This window comes from Syngnathus scovelli, chromosome 13, assembly GCF_024217435.2.
Source record: "Syngnathus scovelli strain Florida chromosome 13, RoL_Ssco_1.2, whole genome shotgun sequence".
Lineage (NCBI taxonomy): Eukaryota > Metazoa > Chordata > Actinopteri > Syngnathiformes > Syngnathidae > Syngnathus > Syngnathus scovelli.
The window spans coordinates 13,430,037-13,442,036 of NC_090859.1; positions in this window are offsets into that span (position 1 = coordinate 13,430,037).

Consider the following 12,000-nt stretch of genomic DNA (forward strand, 5'->3'; position numbering starts at 1 on the left):
ATGGGACTAATGGGAACAAGAACGTTCAAGCTCATGGATCCATCTTGACCCCTGATATCTGTCGCTCCAGACGGAGGCATCTTTCCTTTTGAAAAAAGGTCCAGGGAGGCCGTTTGCCAGGTAGAGGATAGTGATAGCTCACTCTGGGAGTAATGAAGTGTGACAGAGATAACCACTTCTTTGGTTTGGAAACAGATCCTCCTCAGAGAAGGCCGATGTCACTCCTGCCTCAACGGTTGCTTTGTTATATTGCTGAGAGGCCATCGAGGCACAAAGCGACCTTCGGTGTCGCTTTTGTTTGGTTTTACTTCAAGTGATGTGTATTGTTGATGGTTGGTTGAAATAATGAAAAGACAAATCAGCCATCAAGAGGTTCGTGAAGCTTCATTTTTCAATTGCTAGTTCCTATTTGAATGTTTTAGCAGGTCCCTGAGGAGTGATTGTCGCCTCCTTCCCTCATTTGGCAGGTCAGTCGGTGTGTGTCTCGCATGTCTGTCAACTCGCTAAATGCAATTCTCACTGATGCGTTTAATATCCTGCTCGCTGCCACGTTTACATCAACATTGGCAGACTTTGCAAACCATGCGGATAAATTATGGATATACCTGAGTCTCTGTAACTCTGTAACGGTGCCGTCGTTTTTGCTGAGGGAAAGAACGTGGCTTTGGGTTGTGTGGATTTATTTTGGTGATGGAATTAGTCTGAGTTCGGGCAAAAGTGGGACATAGTTCGTGGGTGTCAGTGAGAAGCTAATTGGGACTATGAAGTGCGTCAATAGTGACCTTTTCTACCGTGGAGCTATCGTGTTGGTAGAACAAGTACTTACACAAACCGTTGAGATTGAATCGAATCTCAAATGTCACGTTGAAGATAAAACCAGGAATATACTTGGAGTAGCAGGGGAAAAAAAAAAAAAGGCTTTTTAAAACAGAACTATTTCGAAGTCATCTAGCAATTTCAAATACTAAATTGGGGCTTGTACCTTTTTTTTTTTTTTTGTTTTTTAAACCTAGCTGGCAACAAAGCCTCATCATACTTAGCACTATGGATCATGGCCAGGAACTTTAATGAGACAGTGCTGAATTACGCAATGTGGACTCCTATGGCAGCTCTGATTCCACAGTGGCATGTTGTGGATTTAGTAGATCACTCACAAGAGACAGGTGGTCTTAAAAGAGACAAATAAAACCCATCATTGAGGCAGGAGTGGTCACATTTGCTCAATCAATATGACCATGGTGACTGTGTTCCATTTCTTTTCAAAAATTCCAAGCGTGGAGGCTTCTGAATTTTTTGCAGGATCCATCCCAAGATATTACATCATCATTTTGTATGCTTCAGATTGTCTGGAATGAAGAGCCTTCTGCACTTCTGCCTGTCCAGGAGGCTGTGGGGGTGTCTCCTCTTTTCCATTATGGCATTTAGTTTGTTCTGTGGGCCTTTTCTACAATAGTCCGGAGTCCCGCCAAGCACATTATCGAGCTCTTTCTGTGATTTTTATCAGTCAAGCTGGCTCCCAGACATTCAAAAAGTGTGCCTGTGGCCATCCCAGTGTGATAAAATGCACAGCATACATCAAAAGACTTCAGTCCCCTCAAGACAAAGGTGGCTCTGAACCTTTTTTCGATGTTTAAGATCCTTCCGATATCTTTCGATATGTAGGTGTGCTCTGCTTTGTATGCTTGGTGCACTTGCTTGTATGTCAAGTTATCATCTATATTTGATCATGTTTATTCCGGTTTTAACTATTCACACGGTTATAGCTCTCTCTAACCTCTCAGAAATGCTAAGTTTAAACCCAATTACACTCAAAGGGGAGAATTTTAGTGAAAATGAAGCTTCAAATTACTTCGTGAACCACTTGTATTTTTTTGTGTCCTCTCGAGGGCTGTTCAAACACTTGGTATTTCACAAACACCTTAATTGAAACCAACAGTGTCAAAATTACAAAAAGTGGTTCATGAAGCAAATTTGAAGCTTCATTTTGATGCAGCTTTTAGACTGACTTTTTAAAATGCTGGATTTAAATCAAACTGTCCTCAGTACTCTCTCCATGTAAGTATCTCCATTATATTCCCGTATGGATCCCTTCAATTTTATGCTAACTAATTTATGGAATACATACGGTCTTTGTGTTTTGATTTTCTCCATTTATTTATTCTGAGGACTTTCATTTATATTTGACCTCATTTAGCTGATTCCATATAATGACAAACATTAGTTGAAGGTCAGTCCTCTTTGAAAAATTGTCAATACAACTCACAGCAATTATTACATATAGTTCTGACCCGACCGCTTTCAACTTTAATCAGCGTCAATCTGTACACATAATTTGATCAAATGTTTGTAATGTAAGGCTACCATGGCAACGGCAGTCTTCTCGAAAGTTGGTTCAATGGGTGCGTGAATGGAGTGGCCTCATTGAGTTGTCATTTCAAGTTGTGCAAGTATCTTGTTATTGTGTTGAGTTAAAATTTCAGAGATGCATTTTTTAAGAGTTTGACTTTAGAGATTTTTTTGGGAGCTTACTTGTTCCCTTCGTCATGATGAAGTTTTCTTCTTTGGTTTTGGGTGACATCTGGGATTTTTGTCATCTGTTCTCTGCTCCCTGTCACTATTCGCTATTGTTCGCTTGGTTGGCCAGCAGCTGTTTGTCAATCTGGAACTTTATGCCCCACAAGATCTAAGCTCTCGTCTTCTCAACTACTTTCCGGTGTACGTCCCATTGGAACTTGTAAGATGAAGTCGGCACAGATGTTGCTGTACTCTATCCCTGCCACTTAGTGCCTCTGCGTGTCTGTTTTACCTGTTTGCATATTGTTTTCTTTTTTTTTTTTTTCATACTGGTGTATTTTTAAAAAAGGTAAACATCTCGATCCACATAAAAATACTTTTGCAGGATGTCAAGTGTATACCAATTTATTAAAAATATAAAAAGATATTTTAATATAATTTTATTATTGGTTTTTATTATTTCATTATTTATATTATTATTTTAAAAAATCAATGATTGATTTTTGTCTAATATTCAAAATGACGAGCAAAAAAAGAGCCACGGCCGCCTGTTTTGGAATTTTAATAAACCGTGTCAATTTAGTTTTGGGCCATTTCTGTCAAAGTGTTTCCCATTCATTGCTTTAGGCTCATTTGCCTTGGCATTTTTAAAGTTGTTTAAGAGTTTAAGAGAAAAGTTTTGATACTTGACATTTTCTCGTCAGTATGATCTTCATCGCAATCATGGAGATTATTTCGCTTCTCCTTTTCATGCGCTGCTTCTCATCATAGTACTGATGAACCATTTGGTTCTCATCAAAGAAGTGGATGCTTTGCAAATAAGGCTCCCTAACTCACAAGCATCCCAGTCAAATATTATGTCCTTAGGAAGGTAGACATCTAACTTCACTTATTCCCGACTTATTTGGCCTACTGGGAAATAATGATTGAGGCATTAATTTGTTTTTCATCATCAGTTCCAGATATGCCTGCTTGAGTACATCGAGCTGGTGAACAAGAATTCCCCTTTGATCAAATGTCGAAATTCTCACAGCCTTGGGAAAGCTCTGAAATGTGTTCAGATTAAAAAATATATAATAAATCACATGCATGTTATATTACAGAATGAAGCTGAAATAATAATCACAACATGCTGGTTGTTGCCGGTAATCAAAAAATGCTTGTGTGGCCTTGACAGTAATTGCCGTAACTGTTCTAAAAAAAAAAAAAAAGCATTTAAAGGGAAAAAAAACATGTCACTTGTTTTGTTCAGCTGAGCTCAAGCTAAAAGACAGAGAAAGAATCCAACACTTATTCACTCCAGACGAAATCAATACATTCCCATTGACGAATGCCGGTACACAAAAGCCATGCTGTGTTTTTTTTCTAATCTCATCAATGCTTTGCTGGCCCCTTTACTTTTTAGAAGATTGCACTCTTCAGCCATCGAACGATTTTCATAAACTAAAAGAAGAAATATGCTCTCAAAAGCCTCTTTTTAAATCCAACAATAAGTCAGTAATTGACTATCATTGATGCAACGTCAAAGTTCGATTGCCGAGCAGAGGTCTGCTAATTTATGACTTTATATTGTCTCCATGCAACGATGCTAGCACAAAAAAGAAAACCGATTATTTTGTAACACGACCTTCCACTCGGAGTAGGTGTAAATATTGTTTTCATCAAATACTGTTAACCGTAGCAGTCAGATGTCAGCTCATTTATCCTGAATTTTTCATTGATCTCCTCACAACACACAAAAGAGCCTCAAGCATCATGAAATTTTAATTGTTTCATTTCCATTTTGTTTTTTTTACAACCACACAGTTAATTAACAGAATGCGCGTGCACCTTGTTAGTTGAATCGAATGCGTCGACCGTAATGAACACCGAAATCATTAGCGCCCACATATAAAAAAATAAATAAAAAAAACGACACATCTCAGATGTCGTTTATTTGATACGCTGAGTTTTATATGTTTGCACTTCCTACTCTCTCGTTTGACTATTTTGATTGGGACTTGGCTTTAAAAATCAGTGTTGGTGGCCATAAAAGGCTCGCATACACAATAAAAGACAGTGTAAACCTTTAAATGGCTGATGCATCAAGTCACATTGCCAATGATACAATTATAAGATTAAATTACATGGGTGGAGACTGAAGCCACGTCCATAAAGATTTTAAAATAAGGAAAACGTGACTTATTGGGTCGGAACAGATTTTGCAGGTGGATCAAAAGTTGTGGTCGCTTAGTGTAAAATCATCCATGATTCAAAATACAATATGAGTGTTCAGTTAACCAGAAAGCAGCACGACACGTATTGATCAATTATTAAGATCGAATCAAGCTGTGAACGAGTCCAAGCGGTTCAACATACATGCAGAGCCAAGAAACCACTCAAGCATTTTGTTCAAGCCAAAGCATGCAACAATGCAATGACAAGTTGAAGGTTAATGGAAGAGAACCACTTGAGTTAGTTTGTAGAAGATCAAATTTGGAACAAGTTACCAAATTTCTTCTTGGAAGTTGGTTCAAGTGAAATTGCAAAAACAGCAACGCACTTGAGACAGTTCTTAGAAAACAGAGTTTGAAGAAATAAGACGAAACACGATGAAATGAGTCTCGATGCTGAAATTGTCGACATTCATCATCTTAACATAAAGCGTCACATTTTTAAAATATCTTTGTTGAGCCCAAAATGTTCTTTGTTTTTTTATTTCAGAGAATTGGCTTCTTATTATACTACGCTGGGGGTTCAATGAGGCCTACTGTCAATTTAATGACCATACGAGACTAAGTGAATCTCGCGTCTATTTTTTTCCCCTATCGTAAATGAGGCAGCGAACTGCAAGTGAAATAAAAGTTGCTTTCCGCAAGGTGCCATTCTGTGAACGCAATCAGGTCGAGTTTGCTTAAAAAGGTCAACAGGAGCACGTGTATAAGAGTCATAAAAAAAAACTGTAACATGAAGGACAGCCTTTAGAAATTCCTTCAATGGAAAACATCCTTTGTAAATCTGAATAAAAGCCATCATTCCTTGAAAATGGGTAAACATTTGAAATAACACGTTTGACATAACCGCTGAGTGGTAAGCCGCATGAAAATAACCACCGGCGCCGGAAAGCATCGGTCACGGAAACATTCACCTGTGTTATTATTACATGAGGCAACTGTGATGCCAGCAAACACATCAAGTGAACAAGATAGTCCAAATATTTATTATTTAACGAGACGTGTGGGAGAGTTACAAACGTTGGTTTCATGCCATTGAAGAAGTGCAAAACTTAGTCATGCCCCTCCACCCGACCTTCTCCATCTTCTTCTACTGGTTTTTGATTTTCCCCAAGACTCAATTTCCATCGGCGCTCTCAAAAAAAAACCTTTTGACCCAGACAGCAGCTCTTTATTTATTCAAACGCATGATTATATTACTGCTATGAGATTTCTCCAACATCATTTTTGTTTAGAGGCCGTGCACCCAGCACCCCCGAGGTGACACGTTGAGGAGATTGGGTTTCTGTGTTAATCTATTTTTTACAAGGAATGATGATTAAATGCTGGTTAGTAAATAAATAAATTAAATAAGTAAATAAATATGTAAATAAATGTAAATAAATGTAAATAAATAAATATAAATAAATATAAATAAATAAATAAATAAATAAATAAATAAATAAATAAATAAATAATCAAAAACAAAAAGGTTCCGTCTTGATCAAGAATCAAAACACGGATGCTACAACAACTTCCTTCCGTTTTTTTGTTGTTGTTTATTTATTTATTTTTTTTATTTTTTTTACAAGGCCACATTTTGGAACATCTGTCTTCCATCTCGGCAAGCCTCAGCTGCTCCATACGGTCACAATGTGCGCTCGCTCGTGTTATTCAAATCGCTTCTCCCACCGTTCGGATTCTGTCGTCGTTACGCTATGCAATAATTCATGTGTCGTTCACCTGCTGCTTAAAATCTGCACTTAACTGTAAGTAGCAACATGCATGGAAAGGCGTCCTGTTGGCAGAGAAGGAAAAAATTTCCACTATGATCCAGTAGTTAAAAAAAAAAAAAAGCCCCCCCCGGCAACATTCTTTCATGCACGATGAAAACAATGTAAGTAGTTTAGTGGCAGATGTGTGTTATAAAACTTTAATTTCACTTTAAGTGCAACTATTTTGCTGCCAAACTTTCCCCAATGTAAGATGTTTGATGTCTCAACTTAGTCAGTCTCCCTTTTGTGAGCAATCTTTTTAATGTAAGTGGAAATAATGGTATGAAAACACATTTAACTACATTATTATGTTGCATGAATAGAACATCGGAAAATAGAAATAGTATTGAGATTTTATGTATGCATCGCTCGTAAGTGCTTTTTGACCTTGGAATGTGCCAAATATTCAGCCTGCGTCTTCGCTCATATCTCCGCTCGCCTTACATCAGCTCTTACTAAAAGAATGTTAATGCTGACAAAGTTCACCGACAGTTCAACAAAAATCTCAGATCCACTCTCCGAGTAAAAGTATCATAATGAGTCAATTTTTAGCATGCGTGGATTGACATTTTATATTAAATCTGGAGAAGTATCAAATGATATTAACTGAATTTGATCTAGATTTGGATTTTGTCAAAGCAAGCACAGCCAAATTATTTAAAATTAGGGGCCTAAAATTAAAAATGAGTAATTCATTAGACAATAGTGGAGAAATTTCGCTAAGCAGCTTAATTGTGAGTTATGCTAATAAAATAGCAAATTGCTAGGCGACAAGGCTAAAAACAAAAGTGATCTACTTGTGAAGTTGCGAAGCTCCCTGAATCGAAATCTGCTTGCCGATGTTGTCCCGTTTCTTTGGAAAATAAATGAGGTCATCTGACTGCTATTCTCATCGGAAAATATCCCGTAATGGATTTCTAATGGCCTGCTCTAGATGCACAAAGCTGAACAAATGAAAGTGAGAGGTGGGGAGGAGGATCCAGGTAATACATTTCCTTAATGACATTAAGTCCACGGGGAATAAAGCAAGCTCATTACATAACGGGACTCAAAAGGAGTTGAGGAAAAGGAAACTCAAGGACGGGTTGTGACCTTGACACAAACCCTGTAAATGTAATGAAGACAAGTCTGAGCCTGTCAGATGATTAGAAAAATTCTGGACCACCACCAACATGGATGCTTGCAAAATTGTGATTATTATTATTTATTTTTTTGTGGGTCAAGGACAAAATAAAAATATTTTCTCAGTGCAGTCCAGTATATGTCCAGGCCATGAGCTGCAATGTGAATCTTTTATGAATCCAGATTTCTCAGAAAAGAACCAGTTGGGAACCACTTAAGTGCATTCTGCAAATGAGCCATTTGCAAATTAGAGAGGATTAAATTGGACTCTTCATGAACGGGATTTTTATTATATGCTCTAAAAGGCCAGAAAATGATTTGCTGGTTATACATAAAGTCTCAAAATTACCTTATGGTCTTAGTCACTTAATGCCAAGACAGTCCACAGTATAACTGTGAAAGTCCATCGCCATGGAAACCCTTGCAGAGAGCAATTGGCTTGGTCACAGGTAGCCAGTCGGTGGACATAAATACAATTGTGTCTTTGAGTTTCTGGGAAGAAGAAGAAAGGGAGCTGACTATTATTTTCATGTGAACAAAATGTATCACATCTAAAAGGCTTTTTCATTTCACTTTGAATTTAACTTAGTCACTAATTATTAGCACAACCATAAAACAATAGATTGCTGTTTGTATTTGAATTATTTATTTAAGGCTGTGTGTGGTAGCCAGCGTACACGACAATAAATAAATACATAAATAAATTGTTTTCTGCAAGATTGTATGCTTGCTAAAGAACAGTTAAAAAAAAATTCAGCAATGGCAAAGAAGTCTAACAAGCTAAAGTAAACCCAAAAACTTTTGAGATCCATTTTGTTCACACGGCGTGATTGCCAGCAAGGTTTATGATCGATTGAGTGAAATCCCGTTTTATTCCGTCGTTTCATTTTTTTTTTTTTACTTATCTTCAGCCTCCACTGAAGGAACAATTTTCCCTGGAGAGAGGTGCTTTCATATTTACATGGTGTACTTCCAAATATATGATCTGGAGCTTTTAGATAGTAGGTTTAAATATCAAGATATGCAATTAAAGTGAAAAAAAACACTTGCAGAGGGCAATTAAAAAAAACACTTGCGAAGGACAATAAAAATAAAAAGCAAAAGCAATATTTGCTAATAAAAGTAGCATTTACACATAGCTGCATAATGGTTGGCATGAGACAACCTAATTCCATTATTAAAAAAAAAAAAACAGCCCAGTGGCTAAAACCAAATGAGCTAAGGTCTCATAAGATGTATTTATTTATTTATTTATTTATTTATTTATTTATTTGTTTTGGTTTTGTTTGTTTGTTTGTTTTTAGGCATGACGTTTTTCTGTAAAATCCTTCATCATCTCGATTCTCAACGTTGAAGGGATGTTACCTTCCAGAGAGCCCTGAAATCTACTTGGAGCAGATCCACACGCGTGTCCCCACAATAGCTTTAACCACCCGTTGAAATCCCGACGAATGATGCTCGTCATACGACGATAACGTCCAGTTAATCGCTATCGCCTGATTGCACAGTTGATGGAAAAGCTTTTCATTTTCTACCGAGAGGCTACGCTTTTAGCGTTTGCCTTTGTTATCTCTGCTTTGCACCGAATCCAAGGTTCCATTCTCTCCGCTTTCATTTCAACCAATCCTGGCTGAATGGATGCCAGCGACATCTTTCGCTAGCGTACACGTGTTAACTTAGCGATTGCACCATTTGCTGCTCATTGGTTTGTTTGCTTCCAATCTCTCGGGAGTAATGATTCGCATGGATCAGAGGTTTTTGAATACATCACTTCTAATTTAGAAAAATACTGTTCCCCTCGAGAGGAAGGATGAAGTGTGCTTTTTCGGTGCCGCTCGGAGATTTCTTCTCACGTTACGCATCATCCTCAGCTTAGGGCATTTGTGCAGTAATGTGCCATCTGGGGGATTGGCAGCTTGTGTTGTCCGTTGCTTGCTCTTGTTTCATGTTGCGGTTTTGTTCAACTATGTCTGCTTGAGTAGAGTGAGAAAAGATTTTGACACCAATATAATGGAGTTTGCTGTATTTTCAGGGCCACAGTCATCGCACGGTGGCACAAAGAAAGCAAAACAAATGAAAACTGAGAAAAACAAACATGGCTGTGTCAAATAGAGGTGGAACAGAATCTTTGAATGATTTAGCACTGGATTTATCTAATCTATGAGTGTTGGAATCAAACAAATGTTGGCATATATTGAGACGCGAAAAGTAACATCCTTTTTGTAAAGCCAAAACAATTCCTTTGGTGTTTCCATTCAAAGGGTTTGATTAAACTCCAACGAATATTTGCAATGCAAATATTTCAGCTTTTGATTTTAGGTTAACAACAGAATCATTCATTGCATTGTAAATTTGCTAACCTGGGCTGTTTCGGGGGAAAGACTAAACGGCGAATCTCACCCGTAACCTTAAAGACGCCACGTGGTAGACAAGATGGATGACTACAAGGAGAATGAATCGCAGCACGGCAGACAGATGTGAACGAGAGTTACAAGCATATTAAAATGCAATCTATTGAGATAACATCAGTGTCTGTAAAAAAATAAAAAAATAAAAGTTAATAGCCATCCAGATTGCTTAAGGCAACAGTAGTCAGCGTTGTGTCGACTAAGGATAAAATCTTTCCAGTCATTAGTTCGCACGGACTCACTTAAGTGTACGAACTGGGCTCTGCGTGAGGAATATTTAACCTGACGGCAAAACCGAAGTTTATTTTTTCACAAATCAATACTATTGATCAGTGGCCACGTTTACCCTTGCTGCTAATTTTAGTTCTGTTTGCATAACAGATAAATGCTGACTCGGCATGTTTGCCATCAATTGTGGGCTCCTGTTTTTTTTTAATCCTTTCGCATTGCTTTTATGTAATCGGAACCAAAAGCATTCAGCAATTTATCGACAAACACGATTTTAAAATCTTTTCAGCGGCCGAATAGCAGCCGGTGTACGTAATATATTCTGTTCCCTTTTATTCCAGTCCGTTTGTTTTTATTCATAAAGAGAACAATCGCTTTCTGTGTGAGTGTTAAAAGCGCTTTGTGTACCTTGAAGTGCAAAGCGCATATTTCATCCGAAATAATCAGGGAATGGCAAAAAAAAAAGAGAACACTAACTACTCATTATGCTCCATTTACAAGCTGGTGGCGAGGACTGAAAAGACTTTTGTCAAAAAGAAATTGCTTATCTACTTTTAGCACGTCCAAGCAATCACTTTGACTTTGTCGCTGGAAGAAGCGAAGCGCTGGGAAATGTTGACAAATGAGATTGCCGCAGTCTTCAGAGTGACTCATTGCCGTGAAATATGACGGGGAGAATCTCCAGCTTTAACTTCCAAAGAACAGCTGGCAAGCCTCTTTGCCTTCATTTGCTATTTGACAAAGATTCACTTATTGTTTCAGTTGAAAGGATTTTGAAGGGCAAAAATTCTGACGTTGCGCTTTTTGATGGAACCCATAAACAAAGAAAAATGCGGTAAACCTGCAGTGGCTTGTGGTGACATTTGAAAAGGAGCCATTTGAACAGCTTGAAAGACTCGTCACCACCACTGACAAACAGATGACACATTTTTTTCTTTTTTTTAAAATACGCCTTTTATGTCAGAGCTTCAAGGATATTCTACAATGTTCAAACATTCGTAGACATGTTGTTGCGCCATCTGCTAGGCCTACCTTGAGTCCATTTTGCGGACATATAGGAATGCCGAAGGACGAACAGAAACTTTCATGCACGAAAGATTCCGACAGTACAGTTGTGTTGTTTGCTAATCGCACGAGATAATTGCCGTGCGATTATAATATTCTGCAATTTTGCAGTGAACCGTTCCGAGTTGTGTAACTGGAAACTGTAGCAGAACGGTGAGCAGCTGCTGGATCAGCAAATTTGTTTGGCTTTGTGAAACTTGCCAGCGAGATGACACAGTCAGGATATTTAAGGAGCAGGTATGGATTTGGGGAAGGTCAGCAATTTTTGAAGAGAAATAGTCACAGAAACTATTGGCCGGATTTAAGATAAGCTCCCCAGTTTTTTATTTTTTTGTGAGTCGAGATGTCTGAGATGAAAACTGGGTGCTATAATTCATTGGAAAAGCTATTAGAAATGTAAGAAAAGAAAAATCGGACTATTTTTTAAGAGAAAGCACAAAAAAAAATTAATCCTGTTGGGAGCACATGGGGAAAGCAGATGATGCTCCTCGTGTAGGTTGCAAAGATGTTACATCATTATTTTTGGCAAAAAAAAAAAAAAAAATCCTCATCAGACGAGATTTAAACGTGCTATACATCGAGATTACACCGATTTGGAGCGGCAACGCTTCTTTCTGAGACGAGCAAGATGCCGTCCCGAAACTGAATCAAATGTCACATTTAAGTGTCACATCAAATTAAGCTGCTTTGTGTGAG